The sequence below is a fragment of the Heterodontus francisci genome, chromosome 13 (assembly GCF_036365525.1).
Source record: "Heterodontus francisci isolate sHetFra1 chromosome 13, sHetFra1.hap1, whole genome shotgun sequence".
Lineage (NCBI taxonomy): Eukaryota > Metazoa > Chordata > Chondrichthyes > Heterodontiformes > Heterodontidae > Heterodontus > Heterodontus francisci.
This window is the reverse complement of record NC_090383.1, coordinates 41842014-41866183: the sequence shown is the minus strand read 5'-3', so window position 1 is coordinate 41866183 and position 24170 is coordinate 41842014. Positions and strand designations below refer to the sequence as shown.

At 44.5% G+C, this 24170-nt stretch overlaps 1 protein-coding gene across 13 annotated transcripts in view; it reads right to left on the bottom strand.

The window, feature by feature from the left end:
* The window catches only part of dop1a (DOP1 leucine zipper like protein A), a 555441-nt gene extending 532236 nt beyond the window's left edge, over positions 1–23205 (bottom strand). For all 13 annotated transcript variants that reach the window (XM_068044706.1, XM_068044708.1, XM_068044707.1 and 10 more), the window contains exon 1: positions 22886–23205. The gene's annotated coding sequence lies outside the window, so the exon portion shown is untranslated. The remainder of the gene's footprint in view (positions 1–22885) is intronic.
* Between the last annotated feature and the right edge of the window lie 965 nt (positions 23206–24170).

The window sequence follows — 24170 nt, the reverse complement described above, 5'->3', positions numbered from 1 at the left end:
TGGACCTGTACGCCCAGATCTCTCTGCCTGTCAATGCTCCTCAGGGTTCTGCCATTTACTGTATACTTCCCACCTGCATTAGACCTTCCAAAATGCATTACCTCACATTTGTCCGGATTAAACTCCATCTGCCATTTCTCCGCCCAAGTCTCCAACCGATCTATATCCTGCTGCATCCTCTGACAATCCTCATCACTATCCGCAACTCCAACAACCTTTGTGTCGTCTGCAAACTTACCAATCAGACCAGCTACATTTTCCTCCAAATCATTTATGTATACTACAAACAGCAAAGATCCCAGCACTGATCCCTGTGGAACACCACTAGTCACAGCCCTCCATTCAGAAAGGCACCCTTCCACTGCTACCCTCTGTCTTCTATGACCGAGCCAGTTCTGTATCCATCTTGCCAGCTCACCTCTGATCCCGTGTGACTTCACCTTTTGTACCAGTCTGCCATGAGGGACCTTGTCAAAGGCTTTACTGAAGTCCATATAGTTTAGACAGGCATCAAGATCGGCGTAGGTTTGGGGGCCCGAATGGCCTGTTCCTGTGCTGTTCTTTGTGTCCATGTGCACCAAGACCTGGACAACATCCGGTGACAACTAACATTCGTGCCACACAAGTACCGGACAATGACAATCTCAAACAAGAGAGAATCTAGCCATCTCCCCTTGTCATTCAATGGCATTGCCATCAACATCCTGGGGGTGACCATTGACCAGAAACTGAACTGGACCAGCCAGATAAATCCTGCAGCGACAAGAGCAGGTCAGAGGCTAGAAATTCTGCAGCAAGTAACACACCACCTGTCTCCCCAAAGCCTGTTCATCTGCAAGACACAAGTCAGGAGTGTGATGGAATACTCTCCATTTGTCTGGATGGGTGCAGCTCCAACAACACCACAAGCTCAACGCCATCCGGGACAAAGCAGCCCCTTGATTAGCACCCCACCCATCACCTTCAACATTCACTCCCTTCACCATCGACACAGTGGCAGCAGTGTGTACCATCCACGAGATGCACTGGAGCAACTCACCAAGGCTCCTTCGAGAGCACCTTCGAAACCCATGACCTCTACCACCCAGAAGGGTGCATGGGAACACCACCACCTTCAGGTTCCCCTCCAAGTCACACACATCAAAGAATAAACAAAGAAGAGTACAGCACAGGAACAGGACATTCGGCCCCACAAGCCTGCGCTGATCTTGATGCCTGCCTAAACTAAAACCTTCTGCACTTCCGGGGACCATATCCCTCCATTCCCATCCTATTCACGTATTTGTCAAGATGCCTCTTAAACTTCGCTATCATGCCTGCTTCCACCACCTCCCCCGGCAGCAAGTTCCAGGCACTCACCACCCTGTGTAAAGAACTTGCCTCGCACATCCCCTCTAAACTTTGCCCCTCTCACCTTAAAACGATGTCCCCTAGTAACTGACTCTTCCACCCTGGGAAAAAGCTTCTGACTATCCACTCTGTCCATGCCGCTCATAACTTTGTAAACCTCTATCATGTCACCCCTCCACCTCCGTCATTCCAGTGAAAACAATCTGAGTTTATCCAACCTCTCCTCATAGCTAATGCCCTCCTGACCAGGCAACATCCTGGTAAACCTTTTCTGTACCCTCTCCAAAGCCTCCACGTCCTTCTGGTATTGTGGCGACCAGAATTGAACGCAATATTCTAAGTGTGGCCTAACTAAAGTTCTGTACACCTGCAGCATGACTTGCCAATTTTTATACTCTATGCCCCGACCGATGAAGGCAAGCATGCCGTATGCTTTCTTGACTACCTTATCCACCTGCGTTGTCACTTTCAGTGACCTGTGGACCTGCACGCCCAGATCTCTCTGCCTGTCAATACTCCTAAGGGTTCTGCCATTTGCTGTATACTTCTCACCTGCATTAGACCTTCCAAAATGCATTACCTCACATTTGTCCGGATTAAACTCCATCTGCCATTTCTCCACCCAAGTCTCCAACCGATCTATATCCTGCTGTATCCTCTGACAATCCTCATCACTATCCGCAACTCCACCAACCTTTGCGTCGTCCGCAAACTTACTAATCAGACCAGCTACATTTTCCTCCAAATCATTTATATATACTACAAAGATCAAAGGTCCCAGCACTGAACACTGCGGAACACCACTAGTCACAGCCCTCCATTCAGAAAAGCACCCTTCCACTGCTACCCTCTGTCTTCGATGACTGAGCCAGTTCTGTATCCATCTTGCCAGCTCACCTCTGATCCCGTGTGACTTCACCTTTTGTACCAGTCTGCCATGAGGGACCTTGTCAAAGGCTTTACTGAAGTCCATATGGATAACATCCACTGCCCTTCCTTCATCAATCATCTTCGTCACTTCCTCAAAAAACTCAACCAAATTCATGAGACACTACCTCACCTTCACAAAACCATTCTGTCTCTCGCTAATAAGTTTGTTTGTTTCCAAATGGGAGTAAATCCTGTCCCGAAGAATCCTCTCTAATAATTTCCCTACCACTGACTTGAGGCTCACCGGCCTATAATTTCCTGGATTATCCTTGCTACCCTTCTTAAACAAAGGCACAACATTGGCTATTCTCCAGTCCTCTGGGACCTCAACTGTAGCCAATGAGGATGCAAAGATTTCTGTCAAGGCCCCAGCAATTTCTTCCCTTGCCTCCTTTAGTATTCTGGGGTAGATCCCATCAGGCCCTGGGGACTTATCTACCTTAATGCTTTGCAAGACACCCGACACTTCCTCCTTTTTGATAATGAGATGACTGAGACTATCTACACTCCCTTGACTAGGCTCATCATCCACCAAGTCCTTCTGTTTAGTTTAGAGATACAGCACTGAAACAGGCCCTTCAGCCCACCGAGTCTGTGCCGACCATCAACCATCCATTTATACTAATCCTACACTAATCCCATATTCCAACCACATCCCCACCTGTCCCTACATTTCCCTACCACCTACCTATCCTAGGGGCAATTTATAATGGCCAATTTACCTACCAACCTGCAAGTCTTTTGGCTTGAGAGGGGAAACCGGAGCACCCGGAGGAAACCCAAACAGACACAGGGAGAACTTGCAAACTCCACACCGGCAGTACCTGGAATTGAACCCGGGTCGCTGGAGCTGTGAGGCTGCAGTGCTAACCACTGCGCCACTTTGGTGAATACTGATGCAAAGTACTCATTTAGTACCTCGCCCATTTCCTCTGGCTCCAGACATAGATTCCCTTCTCTGTCCTTGAGTGGGCCAACCCTTTCCCTAGTTACCCTCTTGCTCCTGATTTGGAACTATAATCGCTATTCCTTCACTGTTGCTGTGTCAAAATTCTGGAAATCCCTTCCTAACAGCACTGTTGGTGTACCTACACCCTGTGATTGGGCGGCGCAGTGGTTAGCACTGCAGCCTCAAAGCTCCAGCAACCCAGGTTCAATTCTGGGTACTGCCTGTGCGGAGTTTGCAAGTTCTCCCTGTGACCGTGTGGGTTTTCACCGGGTGCTCCAGTTTCCTCCCACAGCCAAAGACTTGCAGGTTGATAGGTAAATTGGCCATTATAAATTGCCCCTAGTATAGATAGGTGGTAGGGAAATATTGGGAAGGTGGGGATGTGGTTGGAATATGGGATTAGTGTAGGATTAGTGTAAATGGGTGGTTGATGGTCGGCACAGACTCGGTGGGCCAAAGGACCTGTTTCAGTGCTGTATCTCTGAATAAACAAGGCAGCTCACCACCACCTTCTCAAGGGCAATTAGGCATGTGCAATAAATGTTGGTCTGGCCAGCGACACTCTTTTTTTATTTGTTCATGGGATGTGAGTGTCGCTGCTAGACCAGCATTTATTGCACATCCCATGAACAAATAAAATAAAGCTACTTAACCACATTAATCACTACCTTTGTTTTCTCTTGGCTATCTCTTATAATGACAGAGTGCCATGGATAAAGATGTATTTGAGCATTTATACTGCTAAGGAAAGTGATGTATTCCATTTACTGTTCCTGATGATGCTCAGACACCTGTTTGCTCTATTGTACTCAACATCACAACAAAAACAGGGCTCACTAAGAACAATATTGCTTTTGAAATAAAAATAAAAAAAATGCTGGAAATACTCAGCAGGGCTGGCAGCATCTGTGGAGAGAGAAGTGGAGTTAATGTTTCAGGTCAGTGACTTTTCATCAGAATATTGCTTTTGAACCTGACACCAGACAACACCACGGTCAGGCATTACAAAATCAGTCGTACAGCATCAAAAAAAGTCCATCACACTACTCCTGCTAACTACAGCTGTCCATCTAAATCAGAAAAGTCTACAGCAGCAACGACAGAAGTAACTGCTGCTGCAATTTTGACCTACGCAACACAAAACATCACAATAGTAACTGGAGCCATCCATGATAGATTACTGATCAATTATAGTACCAGATTTCTCCACCCCAGTCTGCACTTAGGTGCATTGCTGGCTTATGCAAGCATAGTAAGATAACCCATTGTGACACATAGAAGTAAACAAATGGCATGCATCAAAAATAAATGCCAGAGGCAATTACCGTGTGCAGACTATTCAAAACAAATTGGAATGTGTATTATGGGTATTAATTTTACTTTTCTTTTACTGCAACAAAAATATTTTTAAAAATCCTTGTAATCCTGCACTTTGAATTCTAATTCTCACTTACAAATTAATATTGAATCCCATCAGATGCATTCATGATCATCTAAACCATAGTTTATTAAAATAAAACAGCGCACCATACAACAATCTTATAAAAGCTTCCTTGTACTTTAGTTTCAGTGTAGCAAGCTGCTTTCAGCTGTGAACTCTCACTGGCAATAAACCAGCTATTCTTAACCCCCCACAGGAGGATGGATCTCCAATATGGCTTTCAAGCACAAAGACTTCTCTTTTTTTGAAACCATCTATTATCCAGTAACAGAGCCATGAAAGCAATTTCTAATAGTTTGCAGAGGGGAGTTAATTTTTTGTGGAACATGTTCAGTCTGATCTCTGATAATTTCAGGTCGGTAGAAACACGGCAAGTACTTTAGTTGGTGGCCTCAAATGTCCTTAGTCGTATGCACGTAATTTGAGAGGCTGGATGGCAATTACCACATATTAATGAAACTTCAGACAACAGTAGCCTAATTAAACAAAAACAAGAAATGCTGGAATCACTCAGCAGGTCTGGCAGCATCTGTGGAAAGAGAAGCAGAGTTAACGTTTCGGGTCAGTGACCCTTCTTCGGAACTGACAAATATTAGAAAATAGTAGCCTAATTAAATGTTGACTTTAAAAAAAATCATTTTCATGCAAACCCACAATGCATTTCCAGGAAAATATACTTTCTGTTGCTAGATAGGAGTGAGGAGAAAACTTCCATTTTTATAGCAAACCTCACAGAAAAAAATGTCTCAAAGTGCTTCGCAGATTAGTGCAAAAAGAATTGCCTGAGAAAAAAAAAGTTAAGGGCCAGGACCCAAAATGCAACACTAGCACATTTAATGTAGCAAAATGTCCCAAGTCAATTCACAGCAGTGTTAGCCAACAAAATTTGGTGAGATATTAGGAAAAATGACCATAAGCTTGATCAGAGGTATGTTTTAAGGATTGTCTTAAAAGGAGGAGTTTAGGGCTTTGGCAGTTGGCTGTCACTGGTGAAGCAGAAGAAATCAGAGATGCATGCAGAGGAGTCCAGAATTGAAGGAGCACGGAGATCTAGGATGGTTGTAGGGATGGAGGAGGTTAGAGAGACTGGGAGAGGCAAGGCCGTGGAGGGACATGAACACGAGAATGAGAATTTTTTAAATCAAGAAGTTCCTGGACCAAGAGCCAATGTAGGTCAGCAAGCACAGGGGTAAAGGGTGAAGGGGACGTGGCATGAGTTAAGATACAGGCAGCATAATTTTGGATAAGCTCAAGTTTACAGAGGTTCGTAAGTGAGAGGCCAGCCAAAAGATCATTGGAATAATGAATTCTAGAGGTAACAAAGGCATTTTTAGGACGGATATTGAAAGCAGGAAACCAGTTTTAGATTTAAGCAGAAAATTCAAGAGGGCAAGTGGCTCTCAAAGCTACGTAAAGCTTAGGGAAGCAGCAGTCAGTGTCAGAGGAGCACATGATGTATAGGTGGAGGAGTTCATCAAAATAAGATGAGGTAAAACCAAAAGCTTTGAAGGCAAGCGCGAGGATCCTAGGATCTTAAAATCTGTTTTATGAGAAGTCAGAACTTGGCAAGGACAGTCATGAGTATTATGCAGGTGAAGATGCAGGTCACAGCAGTGTGAATAAGTTGTAATTTGCAGAGTTATGGACAGAGGCACCCAACTGGCAGGATCTGAAGAGGATTGCTTGAAGTTTCACATTTTCTGCTCATACATGTCAACATTAGACAAGCAGTTCGCAATTGTAACGACACTCTAGAGATCGATAGAAGAAGAGGGGTAAAGACAGACATCACTGCCAGAAATATGGAAGCTGACCCTGTGCTTCTGGATGACAAATCCAAGGAGCAGCCTATAAGTGATAAAGGGGACCAAGTATGGCGCCCAGGGCTACAGCACAGATGAGCTTGCAGGCATGAGAGGAACAACTACTGGAAGCATTTTAATGGCTTTGTTGCAACACTAGGAGAAAAAAGTGCCAAGCAGGTGAACTGCTCAGCAGATGAATCAAGTGCTCGACAGTATCAAAGGCCGCAAAGACATCAAAGAGGACACAGAGACAACAAGCCAGTGTTGGACAGGAAGTTATTTGCAAAGTGATTCGGGCAGTCCCCCTGCTACGCTTGGGGTAGAAACTAGTTTGAAGGGTGTCAAGTAGACAGATGGAGGCATAGTTGCATCGCAACAACTCATTCCAGGTCTTTGAAAAGCAAGGGTTGAAGATAGGATTACTGGAGAAAAGGGAGCACTTCAGGAAGGATCTTTTGGAAGAAATTTAAACTCTGAAAGGTAGTAAATAACGAGGATGATGGTAACAGACTTCAGGAAGACATAGGCAGACAGATGAAATATTCAAACACATGGCAGATGAAATTTTAAAAAAAGGGGCGGCACAGTGGCGCGGTGATTAGCACCGCAGCCTCACAGCTCCAGCGACCAGGGTTCGGTTCTGGGTACTGCCTGTGCGGAGTTTGCAAGTTCTCCCTGTGACCGCGTGGGTTTCCGCCAGGTGCTCCGGTTTCCTCCCACAGCCAAAGACTTGCAGGTTGGTAGGTAAATTGGCCATTATAAATTGCCCCTAGTGTAAGTAGGAGAATGGTGGGGATGGGGTAGGGAATATAGGATCAGTATGAATTGGTGGTCAGCATAGACTCGGTGGGCCAAAGGGCCTGTTTCAGTGCTGCATCTCTCTATGACACAAATTAACAGTTTTGAAGTGTGTATGAATAGTTTGAGGATAGAGATAGGTTGGTGATGCTGGAGTTTAAGAAATTGGAGAAGAAATTGGATGGTCAGGAGATTATAGAAGTAGATGATGGGTTTAATAGAAGAGATTTGTTTAGAGAAGGTAGGGAGAGCAGAGGTGAAGCAGAATGATAGGGTGTGACTTCAGTTTGGGACAAGCTAAATGGCTGAGGAGGACACTGAAGGCAGGGGAAAATATACGCACTGCCTCAATGTTGTATGTTAGTGCAACAACTACATCGCCTCGTAAAATTTAAATTTTCAATTTTTTTAAATTGCAAATACTAGCACATTCTAGGGAATAGTAATCATAATATGATAGAATTTTATATACAGTTTGACAGTGATTTACTTATGCTCAAAACAAAGGTCTTAAATCTAAACAAAGAAAACTAGGTAAGAATAGGGGACGAGTTGGCTGAGGTAGATTGGGGGAAAATAAAAAGATATGACAGTAAATAAGCAATGACAAATATTTAAAGAATGAATTCAATTTTCAACAAATATACATTCCCTTGAAGAAAAAATCCACGGAGAAGTAGTCCTACCATGGCTAACAAGAGAAGTTAGGTTAAAGGAAATGATTTATAATGTTGCCAAAAAGCCTGAGGATTGGGAGTATTTCAGAATTCAGCAAAAAATGATCAATAAATTGATAAAGATGGAAGAGAATTTGACATTAAACTACGAAGAGACATAAAAGCAGACTGCAAAAGCTTCTATAGATATGTACAAAGGAAGAGAATAGCAAAAGTAAATGTAGGTCCATTAGAGACAGAAACAGGAGAAATTATCACGGGGAATAAGAAAATGCAGAGACATATTAGAAGACAAAAAAATTCCAGAAATAGTGGCGAACAAAGGGTCTAGTAAAATGAGGAACTCAGGGATATTAATAAAGAAATAGTACTGGAGAAATTAATGAGAATTAAAGCTGGACCTGCTGGCCTGCATCCTAGGATTTTAAAAGAGCTGGCAACAGAGTTGGTGGATTTATTGGTTTTAATTTCCCAGAATTCAGTATATTCTAGAACAGTCCCCTTGGATCACAAGGTAGCAAGCATAACTCCAAATTCAAGAAAGGAACGAGAGAGAAGATGAAACCAGTTTGTTAGCCGTCAGGCGAACTAGTAGTAGGGAAAATGCTAGAATCTATTATTAGAGACATGGTAGCAAAGCACTTAGAGAATCATAATATGATTAGGCAGATTTATGAAAGGGAAATTGTGACAAATCTGCGAGAGTTTTTTGAGGTTGTAACTAATAGGGTAGATAAATGGGGAAACCAGTCGACGTAGCACATTTGGATTTTCGGAAAGAATTCAATAGGGTGCTACATAGGAGGTTACTACACAAAATTAAGGCTGATGGGACTGGGGTTACTATATCAGCATGGATTGAGGATTGGTTAATGGACAGAAAACAGAGTAGGAACAAACATGTTATTTTAGGGTTGGCAAACTATAACAAGGATAATAAAAGCAAAATACTGCAGATGCTGGAAATCTGAAATAAAAACAAGAAATGCTGGAAATACTCAGCAGGTCTGGCAGCATCTGTACAGAGAGAAGCAGAGTTAGCATTTCAGGTCAGTGACCTTTCATTAGAACTGGCAAAGAACAAAGAACAGTACAGCACAGGAACAGGCCATTCGGCCCTCCAAGCCTACGCCGATCATGATGCCTACCTAAACTAAAACCTTCTGCACTTCCGGGGTCTGTATCCCTCTATTTCCATCCTAGTCATGTATTTGTCAAGATGCCTCTTGAACGTCGCTATCGTACCTGCTTCCACCACCTCCCCCGGCAGCAAGTTCCAGGCACTCACCACCCTCTGTGTAATAAACTTGCCTCGCACATCCCCTCGAAACTTTGCCCCTCGCACCTTAAACCTATGTCCACTAGCAACTGACTCTTCCACCCTGAGAAAAAGCTTCTGACTATCCACTCTGTCCATGCCACTCATAACTTTGTAAACCTCCATCATGTCGCCCCTCCACCTCTGTCGTTCCAGTGAAAACAATCCGAGTTTATCCAACCTCTCCTCATAGCTAATACCCTCTAGACCAGGCAACATCCTGGTAAACCTCTTCCGTACCCTCTCCAAAGCCTCCATATCCTTCTGGTAGTGTGGCGACCAGAACTGCACGCAATATTCCAAGTGTGGTCTAACCAAAGTTCTGTACAGCTGCAGCATGACTTGCCAATTTTTGTACTCTATGCCCCGACCGATGAAGGCAAGCATGCCGTTTGCCTTCTTGACTACCTTATCCACCTGCGTTGCCACTCTGTGATCTGTGGACCTGTACGCCCAGATCTCTCTGCCTGTCAATACTCCTAAGGGTTCTGCCATTTACTGTATACTTCCCACGTGCATTAGACCTTCCAAAATGCATTAACTCACATTTGTCCGGATTAAACTCCATCTGCCATTTCTCCACCCAAGTCTCCAACCGATCTATATCCTCTGACAATCCTCATCACTATCCGCAACTCCACCAACCTTTGTGTCGCCCGCAAACTTACTAATCAGACCAGCTACATTTTCCTCCAAACCATTTATATATACTACAAACAGCAAAGGTCCCAGCACTAATCCCTGCGGAACACCACTAGTCACAGACCTCCATTCAGAAAAGGTTAGAAATGTAATTGGTTTTAAGCAAATAAAGTGGGGGTGGGGCAAGAGATAATAAAAGGGAAGGTGTTGATAGGACAGGGTCACAGAGGATAACTGACACGGTGAAAGACAAAGCATTAGTGCAGAGGGTGTCAGTGGACAGAAAAATGAACATCCCTGGGCCAAAGCACAAACCTGAAAAAAAAAGTGGGCAGGCACATGGTTAAAAAAAAAAATGATGAAACAAACTAAAATAAAATAAAAAGAAAAAAAAAAAGAATAACTACAAATAAAAAGGGGGGCCCATCATGCTCTGAAATTATTGAACTCAATGTTCAGTCCGGCAGGCTGTAGCATGCCTAATCGGTAAATGAGATGCTGTTCCTCGAGCTTGCGTGATGTTCACTGGAACACTGCAGCAAGCCCAGGACAGATATGTGGGCATGAGAGCAGGGGGTTGTGTTGAAATGGCAAGCAACTAGAAGCTCGGGTCATGCTTTCGGACTGAGCGGAGGTGTTCCGCAAAGCAGTCACCCAATCTGCGTTAGGTCTCCCCAATGTAAAGGAGACCACATTGTGAGCAGCGAATACAGTATACGAAATTGAAAATAGTACAAGTAAATCATTGCTTCACCTGAAAGGAGTGTTTGGGGCCTTGGATAGTGAGGAGAGAGGAGGTAAAAGGGCAAGTATTACACCTCCTGCGATTGCATAGGAAGGTGCCATGGGAAGGGGGTGAGGTGTTGGAGGTAATAGAGGAGCGGACCAGGGTGTTGCAGAGGGAACGATCCCTTCAGAATGCTGACAGGAGGGGAGGGGAGGATGCGTTTGATAGTGGCATCACACTGGACGTGGCTGAAACAGCAGAGGATGATCCTTTGGATATGGAGGCTGGTGGGGTAGAAAGTGAGGACAAGGAGAACTCTGTCGCGGGTCTGGGAGGGAGGGGAAGGGGTGAGGGTAGAGGTGCGGGAAATGGGCCTGACATGGTTGAGAGCCGCTGGGGGGGGGGAGGAATCCTCGTTTGAGGAAAAAGGAAGACATATCAGAAGCGCTCTCGTAGAAGGTTGCATCATCAGAGCAGATGCATCAGAGATGGAGAAACAGGGAGAATGGAATGGAGTCCTTATAGGAGGCAAGGTGTGAAGATCTGTGCTTGGGCCGTAGCTATTTACAATCTATATCAATGACTTTAACAAGAGGACCCACTGTAATGCATCCAGGTTTGCTGACGATACAAAGTTAAGTGGGAAAGTAAGCAGTTAGGAAAATACAAAAGAGGCTGCCGGGGATTTAGACAGGTTAAGGTGAATGAGCAAGAACATGGCAGGTGGAATATAATGTGGGAAAGTGTGAAGTTATCCACTTTGGAAAGAAAAGTAGAAAAGGAGAATATTTTTAAATGGTGAGACACTGGGAATGTTGATATTGAGGGATCACTGTACACAAATAACAAAGTTAACATGCAGGTACAGCAAGCAATTAGGAAAGTAAATGGTATGTTGGCCTTCATTGCAAAGGCATCGGAGTAAAAAATCTTGCTGCAATTATATTGGGCCTTGGTGATACCACACCTGTTGTAATGTATACAGTTTTGGTCTCCTTACCTAAGGATGTACTAATTTGCCTGGAGGGAGTGCAATGAAGATTCACTTGGCTGATTCCTGGGATGAGGAGATTGTCCTGACAGATTGAGCAGACTTGGCCTATATTCCTGAGAATTTAGAAGTATGAGAGATGATCTCATTGAAACTGTTATGAACGTTGGACTTTGTAGTATTATGTTTTAAAAACTGTGATTTTTAGTGCAGTGTAAAATAGTCAGAGGAGACATGTGACCTCACACCAGAAGCAAGACAGGGATCTTGGTTGCCATGCCAAGAAGGAACTCAGTTCAAAGACCCTTTTTGAAGCAGAATACAAGGCTGTAACACCTGATGAACAATGGGTTAAGCTCACCAGACTCTGATCCTGAACAGGGAGCCAAGGGCGGCACAGTGGCGCAGTGGTTAGCACCGCAGCCTCACAGCTCCAGGGACCCGGGTTCGATTCCGGGTACTGCCTGTGTGGAGTTTGCAAGTTCTCCCTGTGTCTGCGTGGGTTTTCTCCGGGTGCTCCGGTTTCCTCCCACAAGCCAAAAGACTTGCAGGTTGATAGGTAAATTGGCTATTATAAATTGTCACTAGTATAGGTAGGTGGTAGGGAAATATCGGGACAGGTGGGGATGTTTGGTGAGAATATGGGATTAGTGTAGGATTAGTCTAAATGGGTGGTTGATGTTCGGCACAGACTCGGTGGGCCGAAGGGCCTGTTTCAGTGCTGTATCTCTAATCTAATCAAATTCGAATTTTCGAATTTTGGAAACAAGGTGGCTTTGATATGGTCAGACTTATCAACTGAATACTGTAAAAAGGCAAATCACTATTGACTTTTGATTCTGGATAAATTCAGCAGGCTTTCCTAAATGTGAAGGCTGTAAGGAAGAAAGGAAGACACGAAGAAACCAGCAGGGACCACACAACCTCAGGAGAGAAAAAACTGCTCTCAGAACACTGATACAGCAAAAGACTGCTGAGATTTGAACCCAGTTCAAAAGTCGTGATTTGTGGAGGAGAAAAGACCAACACGGTCACCAGAGATTGCCTTAACAATGGAAGTCAAAGTCGAGTATGCTCGAAAGAAGTGAGCGAAGAGGACATTGACTTTGTTAAGGACTGGGACATTGCAAATGAGGAATTTGGGACTTTTAACTGCAAAGCTACCGACTCGATGAGAACACTGTGCACCAAATAATGTGGTATAGGGTTTTCAAATGTTTTTTTTTTAAAAACAAGTTAATAGGAAATACTTTTCTCTGTAATTTAGTGTATTAGCTACCTAAGTACTGTTTAGTTAATGCTGATTTTTGGATCAGCATAAGTCTTAAAACGTGAAATCTCGTCAAATAATCCTTTAATCAAACTGGGGAGTTCATATCTCTTGTTTTTAAAGTTAATGATCTCTACTGAGGCCCTAACAGAAACGTAGAATTCTTAAGGGCTTGATAGGGTAGATTGCTGAGAGTTCTAACGAAAAGTCACAGATCTGAAACATTAACTTTGTTTCTCTCTCCACAGATGCTGCTAGACCTGCAATTTCCAGCACTTTGTTTTTATTTCAGATTTCCAGCATCCACAGCATTTTGCTTTTATATTAGATCGCTGAGAGGAGGTTTCCCTATGGATAGGGTCTCTGGAACTTGGGGGCACAGTCTCAGAATAGGGCTTGCCATTTTGGATTGAGATAAGGAGAAATTTCATTACTCAATGTGTTGTGGATGTTTAGAATTCATTGCTCCAGAGTGCTGTGGACATTCAGTATCTTCGAGACAGAGATCGATATATTTTCAGGTACTAAGGGGATTAAGGGATATCGGGATAGTGCGGGAAGGTAAAGCTGAGGCAGAAAATCAGCCATGATCGCACTGAATGGCAGAGCAGGCTCCAAGTGCCGAACTGCCTATTCCTGATCCTATTTCTTGCGTAACTTATTCCCTAAGGCATTGCTCACAGAAAGTCAGAAGATACTGTTTTTAATATAAAAACCAGCAATATAATACCATGTAATACTGTTACGAGAGGCTTCTTTTTTTTAAAAATGTTTTTAAGGACTCATATTTAAATCGTGAAAATGGATTCATTTCCAAGCCTGAAGCAATGCTGGACTTGGTTTTTTTCACTGGGGTCACTGAAAGGACACCTGACTGAAAACACTTGCTGGAAGAATCAAGAAGTGCTAAAAACAACCTCTACTGCAGATCATCTTTTTATTTTATTTATTTATTTAGAGATACAGCACTGAAACAGGCCCTTCGGCCCAGAGTCTGTGCCAACCAACAACCACCCATTTATACTAATCCTACATTAACCCCATATTCTCTACCACATCCCCACCATTCTCCTACCACCTACCTACACTAGGGGCAATTTACAATGGCCAATTTACCTATTAACCTGCAAGTCTTTGGCTGTGGGAGGAAACCGGAGCACCCGGAGGAAACCCATGCAGACACAGGGAGAACTTGCAAGCTCCGCACAGGCAGTACCCAGAACTGAACCCAGGTCGCTGGAGCTGTGAGGCTGCGGTGCTAACCACTGCGCCACTGTGCAGCCCATCTGCATGAAGATAAATAAATAATAGGAACCTGGACTAAGTAGAGATGTTTACAGAGAAGACACATGTCAAGGTTTATGCAAGTCAAGAGGTTGACTTTCTGTTTTGGATCGTTTTCAGTTCAGTTGGAGTGTGAACTGTTTGGAAAACAGGTGATGCTTTGCCTCCAAAGGAAAAAGACATCCCCAGCTCATTTTGCCTGCACCTCACTAAGAGACCCTGAGAAGCCAGTGTGTCAGCTCCTCTTTCCTCCTGTCTTTGGAAAAACCCTGCAATTCAAGTGTGTGCTGGCTGAAACCCCTGGATGCCACATTTCTCCTGGAAAGCCCACCAGGCAATTTCTCAACATCTCAAGAACAAACTGCTTCTGAATGGGTCCCAGTGACTCGTCTCCGGGTACCCAGACGCCAGACCAAAAGGGACAACTGACTTTCTTCCTTGGCTTCTCTTTTTTTCCTTCAGGAATTAGCAAGTATTCTTTTGTCTTTTTCTTGTAACAGACCTTTGCAGAGAGAATTTCTGTATTTTTTTCGGTGTGTGTGTGTGTAGCGGATTTTAAAAGGGAACTTCCATATTTCAATCCATGTTAATTAATTAATTTATTTATACAGCACTGAAACAGGCCCTTCGGCCCGAGTCTGTGCCAACCAAGAACCACCCATTTATACTAACCCTACAGTAATCCCATGTTCCCTACCATCTACCTACACTAGGGGCAATTTATAATGGCCAATTTACCTATCAACCTGCAAGTCTTTGGCGGTGGGAGGAAACCGGAGCACCCGGCGAAAACCCACGCAGTCACAGGGAGAACTTGCAAACTCCGCACAGGCAGTACCCAGAATTGAACCCGGGTCCCTGGAACTGTGAGGCTGCGGTGCTAACCACTGCGCCATCCATACTGCTTTGCTTCATTCCTGGATGTGTCTCGTTTTATAATAAACTGATAATGTTGTTGTTTATTCAAGAAACCTGACTGATGTATTTTGTTCTACGATAAAGAGTAGAGTATATGATTGACCACATCGGTAACTGGGTAAACATTTAAATATATTGTTATGACCGAGGCAGGAGGACTGCACTGTTTATTCTCGTCCCACTTCTCCACAGGTCACAACATATTATTTTAAATTTTCCCGCTTATCGATAGTCAATCATATACTCTTTTTCCCAGAATAGAACACACTAACCAGCTTCTTTAATAAACAACAAAATTATCAGTTTATTATAAAACAAGTCTTAACTAGTAACTGAGTGCTGCTGGAGAGCACAGAGTGTGAAGAAGGGATTTTGGTAAGTGAGTGGATTTTAAGGGTTAATTTCTCCAAAGTTTTTGTTTTGTTTACATTTCGCAATTAATTGCAATTACTGTTTAAGTTAAGTAGCAAGTGAGGATTCTTACCATTTTAAACAGGGATATACAAGCCCTGAGCAGCTGTAGCCAATTAATTAGGTAGCTAGCTTAAACTGGTTTCTGAGCTCCAGCAGAGCTAACAGCATTGTTTTCAGAAAGTATAAATTCAGCTGACTCAGTGCTGCTTGTCTACATTGAGTGCTGCTGGAGAGCAGAGTGTGAAGGGAGTTGGTAAGTGAAGGAATGTGGTAGTGGTAGGAATATGGAATTAGTGTAGGATTAGTATAGGGTGGTTGATGGTCAGCACAGACGCGGTGGGCCGAAGGGCCTGTTTCAGTGCTGTATCTCTTTAAAAAAAAAAGGAGGGGAACTATATATTAAGAAAATATTTGTCGGCACTGAAAACTACTTTGAGTGCACAGAGTATAAAGTGGGAGTTTGCTGCATAAGGGAGTTCAATGAGGGAGGGGCTCCTTTCTTTTTCTATCTTGGCCGGAATTTTACACACCCCCAAAGAGCCGGAAGGTGGCAGTTGGGGGGGGGGGGGGGGAAATGGAGTGGGAGGCTCGGGGGGGGCCATCCCAACCCACTCCCAACTCCGCCGCCATTTTACACAGGGTGTGGTAGCAAACAACGGCCCACCAGCCCCAGGCCTATCAAGGCCCTTAAGGTGGCACTTATCAGCCACTTAAGGGGCGCCACCCTCCGCCACAGGGATTTTACCCGTGGCTGGTCGGCTGCCCAGGAACAACAAAAGCCACCTGAGAAAACCAGGCGGTTCTCTGATAGTCTGGAGGGGGAGGCCCTCAACATCAGGCACCCTGTGCCCAACGGAGAGCCACCCCACAGCCCCAACCACCCCGAACACACCCCCTTCCCCCCATTCGACCACCCTTGCCTTGCTGGGGCACAACCAATCACCCTCTGTGAGGCCCCAAAAACCTAGTTTCGTTTCAGGCTACCCAACATCTTCCTTGTGGTGGCTTGTTGCATTCCCAGCAGTGACCACCACTCCTGGTGGCGCTGCTGAGACTAAGAGCTACCGGCCCTACTTTCAGCTTCCAGTAGCTGCCTTCTCTTCCGTACAGAGATTGGCCGGAAGCTCCATGAGGTGGGACATCCTGCCTAAAGCAGGCGGAAGTCCCGCCTCAGACCAATTAAAGGCCGGGGAACCACAAAATGCGGATCGGATCCCCAGGCCAGGCAAAGGCAGGTTTGCCACCAACTTTTCAGTCAGTGGACGGCTCCAGTCTGCCGAGGGAAAAATCCTGGCCCTTGTTTCCATCTCCAGTAGCTGCCTTTCTCTTCGGTACAGGTAAACATACGAATTAGGAACAGGAGGCGGCCACTCGGCCCTTCGAGCCTGCTCCGCCTTTCAATATGTTCATGGCTGAACTGATTACTCCACATTTCCATCTACCCCCAATAACCTTCCACCCCCTTGCTGATCAAGAATCTATCTACCTCTGCCTTAAAAATATTCAAAGACATTCTTCCACTGCCTTTTGAGGAAGAGAATTCCAAAGACTCATGACCCTCAGAGAAAAAAATGTCTCCTCACCTCCGTCTTAAATGGGTGATCCCTTTTTTTAAACAGTGACCCCTAGTTCTATATTCTCCCACAAAGGGAAACATCCTTTCCACATGCCTGTGCGGAGTTTGCAAGTTCTCCCTGTGTCTGCGTGGGTTTCCGCCGGGTGCTCCGGTTTCCTCCCACCTCCAAAGACTTGCAGGTTGACAGGTAAATTGGCCATTGTAAATTGCCCCTAGTGTAGGTAGGTGGTAGGAGAATATGGGATTAATGTAGGATTAGTATAAATGGGTGGTTGTTGGTCGGCACAGACTCGGTGGGCTGAAGGGCCTGTTTCAGTGCTGTATCTCTAAATAAATAAAATCCACCCTATCAAGACCCCTCAGGATCTTATACGTTTCAATCAAGTCGCCTCTTACTCTTCTAAATACCAGCGGATACAAGCCTAGCCTGTCCAATCTTTCCTCATAAGACAGCCCGCCCATTCCAAGTATTAATCTAGTAGACCTTCTCTGTACTGCCTCCAATGCATTTACATCTTTACTTAAGTAAGGAGACCAGTACCGTACAAAGTGTCCAGATGTGGTCTCACCAATGTCCTGTACAGCTGAAGCATAACCTCCCTACTTTTGTATTCAATCCCCTCGCGATAAACAATAACATTCTATTAGCTTTCCTTATTATGTGCTGTACTTGCATACTAACCTTTTGTGATTCATGCACTAGCACACCCAGGTCCCTCTGCATCTCAGAGCTCTGCAATCTCTCAGCATTTAAATAATATGCTTATTTTTTATTCTTGCTGCCAAAGTGGACAATTTCCCACATTATACTCCATTTGCCAGGTCTTTGCCCACTCACTTAACCTATCTATATCCCTTTGTAGCCTCCTTACATCCTCTTCACAAGTTACTTTCCTCCCTATCTTCTCATCAGCAAATTTAGCAACCATACCTTTGGTCCCTTTATCCAAGTCATTTATATAAACTGTAAATAGTTGAGGTCCCAGCACTGATGCCTGTGGCACTCTACTTGGCACATCGTGCCAACCTGAAAATTACCCATTTATGCCTACAGTTTCCTGAGAGCTAACCAATCTTCTATCCATGCCAATATGTTACCCCTACACCATGAGCTTTTATTTTCTGCAATAACCTTTGATGTGGCACCTTATCAAATGCCTTCTGGAGGTCTAAGTATAATACATCCTCCCGTAACTCCCTCAAAGAACTTCGATAAATTGGTTAAACATTATTTCCCTTTCACAAAACCTTGTCGACTCTGCATGATTACCTTGAATTTTTCTAAATGCCCTGCTATAACTTCTTTAATAGCTAACATTTTCCTAAATAGTTTTTAAAGTTATGGTATGGCAGGTCAGCTTGGCCAAGTGGACTGTACATCCTGTGGTATGTGGTCAGTCATGGACACACCACGTGTTCTAGATGAAGACATCTGCAGGAAGTGTCACCAGCTGCAGAAGCTTGAGCTCTGGCTGGAGTCACTGTTAGTCCTCTGCCTCACGGATGCACATGTGGATAGCACATTTAGGGAGGTGGTCACACCGCAGGTTAGGAGCATGCAAGCAGAGAGGGAATGGGTGACTGCCAGGCAATCTAAGAGAATCAGGCAGAGCAGGAATCCCTGACTGCTAATCGGTTTTCCATTTTGGATACTGGTGAGGGCGATGGTTCCTCAGGGGAGTGCAGCCAGAGCAAAGTCTACGGCACTACTGGCGACTCAGTTGCACAGGACAGGAGGAAGAAGAGTGGAAGAGCAATAGTGATAAGGGATTCGACAGTCAGGGGATCAGACAGGCGTTTCTGTGGCAGTAAATGTGACTCCAGGATGGTATGTTGCCTCCCTGCTGCCAGGATCAAGGATGTCATAGTGCGGCTGCAGGACATCCTTCTGGGGGAGGGTGAACAGCCAGACATCTGGGGGAGGTGGGACCTGTACAAGATGGACGGGCTACACCTTAACAGGACCGGAACTAATATCCTCGCAGAGATATTTGCTTGTGCTGTTGGGGTGGGTTTAAGCTGGCTTGTCAGGAGGATGTGAACCTGAGGGATAGCTCAAATTGGAAGCAAGTAAAGCTGGTTACAGGAGGTAGAAAAGGAGCAAGCGACATTAGAAGGCAGGCGAAACAAAGGCAAGCATCAACCAGGTTTAGAATGCATAATAATGTCAAGACCAGAAGGTTAAGGGCACTCTACCTGAATGCACGCAGCACGTGCAACAAGGTAGATGATTTAAAGGCACAAATAGAGATAAATGGGTATGATCTAATTGCCATTACAGAAACGTGGCTGCAGGGTGACCAAGACTGGGAACTGAACATTCAAGAACATTTGACATTTAGGAAGGACAGGAAAAAGCAAAAGGAGGTGGTATTGTGCTGATATAAGGGATGGGATTAGTATTAGTAAGAGAGGATCTTAGATCAAAAGAACAAACTGTGGAATTTGTTTGGATGGAGCTAAGAAACAGCAAGGCGTAGCAAACATTGGTAGGAGTTGTTTATAGGCCACCAAACAGTACTGGTAGTGTGGGGCATGGTATTAATCAAGAAATTAGAGAAGCACGTAACCTCGGTAAAACATTAATTATGGGTGACTTCAATCTGCATAAACTGGTTAAACCTAATGAGCACTAATGCTGTGGAGGACAAGTTTCTGGAGTGCGTTAGGGATGGTTTTCTACAGCACTATGTTGAGGAACTGACGAGAGAACAGGCTATTTTATATTTAGTATTATGTAATGAGAAAGGGCTAATTAATAATCTTGTTGTAGAAGAACCTTTAGGGATGAGTGACCATAATATGATAGAATCCCATCCATTATGTTTGTGAGATAGTTCAATCTGAAGCCAGGGTGTTAAATTTGAACAAAGGAAATTGTGAAGGTATGAGGGACAAATGGCTAAACTGGATTGGGAAAATACATTAAAAGGTATGACAGTACATAGGCAATGGATAATCTTTAAAAAAAATTACATGGTTTACAGCAACTATACATTCCTTCAAGGCACAAAAACCCCAAAAGTAACGACGGTCAACGACGGATAACAAAGGAAGTTAAGGATTGTATAAGATTAAAAGAAAAGGCCTATAAAGTTGCCAGAAAGAGTAGTAAACCTGAAGATTGGGAAGATTTTAGAATACAGCAAAGCAGGACCAAGAAACAAATCAAGAAAGGGAGAATAGAATATGAATGTAAACTAGCAAAAAACATAAAAATGGACTGTAAAAGCTTCTATAGGTATGTAAAAAGGAAACATCTGGCTAAGATAAATGTGGGCCCATTACAGGCAGAGTCAGGAGAATTTATGATGGGGTACAGAGATGTCATCACTGAGGAAGATACAAGAAATCTCCCAGAATTAGAGAAGCAAGGGACTAGAGAGGAATGAGGAATTGAAGGAAACTGGTATTAGTAAGAAGTGTATTGGAAAAATTAATGGGGCTGAAGGTTGATAAGTCCCCGGGATTTGATATTCTACATCCCAGAGGTAGCCTAGGAGATAGCGGATGCATTGGTGATGATCTTCCAAAATTCTAGATTCTGGAATGGTTCCCGCAGATTGGACGGTCGCATATGTCACCCCACAATTTAAGAATGGAGGGAGAGAGAAAAAAGGGAACTACAGACCTGTTCGCCTTACATCAGTAGTAAGGAAAATGTTAGAATCTATTCTAAAGGATGTGATAAATGGACACTTGGATAATAATGATCTGATTGGGCATAGTCAACATGGATTTATGAATGGGAAATCATGTTTGACGAACCTGTTGGAGTTGTTTGAGGATGTGGGGAAGTCGGTGAACATAGTATACCTGGATTTTCAGAAGGCTTTTAATAAAGTCCCCCACGGGTGGTTGGTTAGCAAAATTAAAGCACATGGGACAGGAGGTAATATACTGGTGTAGCTTAAGGATTGACTAACAGGCATAAAACAGTAGGAATAAACAGGTCATTCTCGTGTTGGCAGGCTGTGACTAGTGGGGTATCGCAAGCAACAGTACTTGGGCACCAGCTGTTCAGAACATATATCTATGATTTGGATGTGGGGACAAACTGTAATATTTCCAAGTTCGCAGATGACACAAAACTAGGTGGGAATGTGTGTTGAGAAAGATGCAATACAGCCAAGATGTTTCTCCTAGTTGGGGAGTCTAGAACCTGGGGACATAATTTCAAAATAAGGGGAAAGCCACTGAGGACAGAGATGAGGAGTAATTTCTTTACTCAAAGGGTTGTGAATCTTTGGAATTCTCTAGCCCAGCGGGCTGTAAGAAGCTCAGTCATTGAGTATGTCTAAAGCAGAGATTGACAGATTTCTATATACCAATGACATAAAAGGATATGGGGATAGTGTGGGGAAAAAGGCATTAAGTGGATGATCAGCCATGATCGTACTGAATGACAGAGCAGGCTCGATGGGCTGAATAGCCTACTCCTAAGTTCCTAACTGGACGTTAATGCCGTGGTCATCCTCATGGTTGCAGTCCATCCCCTGGTAAAATAAGGGCCTGCAAAGCCACAAGCATGCAGTCAATTTCACCCTACAACAATGACAATGCCGCTAGCCTGGCAAAACCATATGCTCGCTCCTTCTGCTTCTCTCTAGTCAGTGAGAAGATAAAGTCCCCTCTCCTTCTGTACGTGGCCTCCGTCACCTCCCTGATGCAGTGATGAACAGCTAATTGAGAGATGTTGCTAATGTCACCTGCTCCAGCCTGGAAGGATCCATTGGTGTCGTAATTTAGGGTCATGGTGATTTTGACAGTCACTGGCAGCGCTTTCTCGTCCTGTTGTGCAGCTGGACGTCGGGTTGCAGGGAGTGGCACAGTTCAGTTACTACCTCCTTAGTGAATCACACACAGCTCCTGGATGAGGTGGAGGTATAAGAAGTGCTCCCTAAAGACCCTACGTGGGTAGAGCCTTCAGTTGATAACGTTCTTCCTCCTCCTCCCTCTGTACACAGCTTTCACTCTCCGCTGCTTATGCCCCATTTCCAAACCATGCTGCAGCCCAAGAGCCACTGCAACCATTGCAGAAGCAGGCTTTCTCCTAACAGCAGAAATAACTCCTTTGACACCTTGCCAAAAATCAAGCACCACTCTTCTGTAAATCCAAATGGTTAGCTAAACTCCTCGAAATGACAAAAGAGTCATAGAGTTATACAACACAGAAACAGGCCCTTCGGCCCATCATGTCTGTGCCGGCCAATCAGCACAGTACTTCAACTAACCCTGTTCCAGCAAAACAATGCCCGTACTAGTACCTCTACAGTCAGGGCACTCCACAAGAGTTGCAGCAGATGCCTGACATTTTATGATGTTCATGCTGCTGTAGCACCAATCGCACCACCACTATGGAGCCCAATTTTGCATTTGAGATGTCTAGAGGAAAGGAATCACAGAATCATTACAGTGCAAAAGGAGGCCTTTCGGCCCAACTCTGCACTGCTCTCTGAAAAAGCAATTCCCTTAGTTCCATTCCACCTTCTCCTGTAACCCTGCACATTCTTCCTTTTCATATAACTTACTTAATTCCCTTTTCGACGACTTCAATTGAATCTGCCTCCACCACTCTCAGGCGGTGCATTACTGACCTTAACCACTTGCTGCGTGAAAAAGCTATTCCTCATGTCACTTTTGCTTCTCTTACCAAATACTTTGAACATGTGCCCCCTCGTTCAATAACAAGTGCCCAGGTGCAACTTTTCAATTTTAAAAATATATTCACGTGACCACAAACGTGCGAAGAGAGGGAAACGCTCCCATGAACAGCCTTGGGATGTTTAACTTACCTTAAAGACGCTACCTAAATTCAAGTTGTTGATAGTGGAGTGTGCAGTCACCTGCTGCTCTGTTCCTAATGTCAGCCGGTCCCCAGCGCTGCTCCTTTGCTCTCGCTTGGTGTCAGCCCGCAGCTCATTGCCCTACACCTGCCTCCCACTTCTATGAAACTGGCGGCCACGTTCGCCTACTCCTTCGTTATTTCCTTAATGGTACGGCAGCAGCGACGAATGAAATCCAATATCCGCTGAGCCCTCGCACGCGTCCGCGTATTCTCTTTCCCACAACCCCGTCCACCCACCAGCAAACCCCGAGTCCTCGCGCACAGCCGGAAGCTCATTGCCCAGTATGCAGCGCGACGGTGTGTGTGTGTCTTTGTCATTCCTCCTGTCCACCCAGTGCCACATCCCCTCAACGCTCGCATCTCACCATTAGTTCCGACAAAGAATGCATACGAAACAAGTTATGTCATTTCTACATCTCCTCTACAGCAAAATTGCTCACTTTCCGCGGAAAACAACAAATACGCTTACCCCCCACAAAAATATTCGTAAGAGTTAAATCAGTCTATTATTTTAATGAAAGCAAAATACTGCAGATGCTGGAAATCTGAAATAAAAACAAGAGAGTCACTGACGTGAAACGTTAATTTTGCTTCTCTCTCCACAGATGCTGCCAGACATGTTGAGTATTTCCAGCATTTCTTGTTTTTATTATTTTAATGAATATGTTTAATTTAACAAGAACTTGCAACAATGCAGCACTGCTAACCCTACTGTCTCATAAATCCTGCTCAGAGATAGGAGCTAACAACCCCACTGCTTTGTGGGTGTCTCAAAGAACAAACAAAGAACAGTACAGCACAGGAACAGGCCATTCGGCCCTCCAATCTTGGTGCCAGCCGAAACTAAAACCTTCTGCACTTCCGGGACCGTATCCCTCTATTCCCATCTGATTCATGTATTTGTCAAGATGCCTCTTAAACATCGCTATCGTACCTGCTTCCACCACCTCCCCCGGCAGCAAGTTCCAGGCACTCACCACCCTCTGTGTAAAGAACTTGCCTCGCACATCGCCTCGAAACTTTGCCCCTTTCACCTTAAACCTATGTCCCCTAGTAACTGACTCTTCCACCCTGGGAAAAAGCTTCTGACTATCCACTCTGTCCATGCCACTCAGAACTTTGTAAACCCCTATCATATTGCCCCTCCACCTCCATCGTTCCAGTGAAAACAATCCGAGTTTATCCAACCTCTCCTCATAGCTAATGCCCTCCAGACCAGGCAACATCCTGGT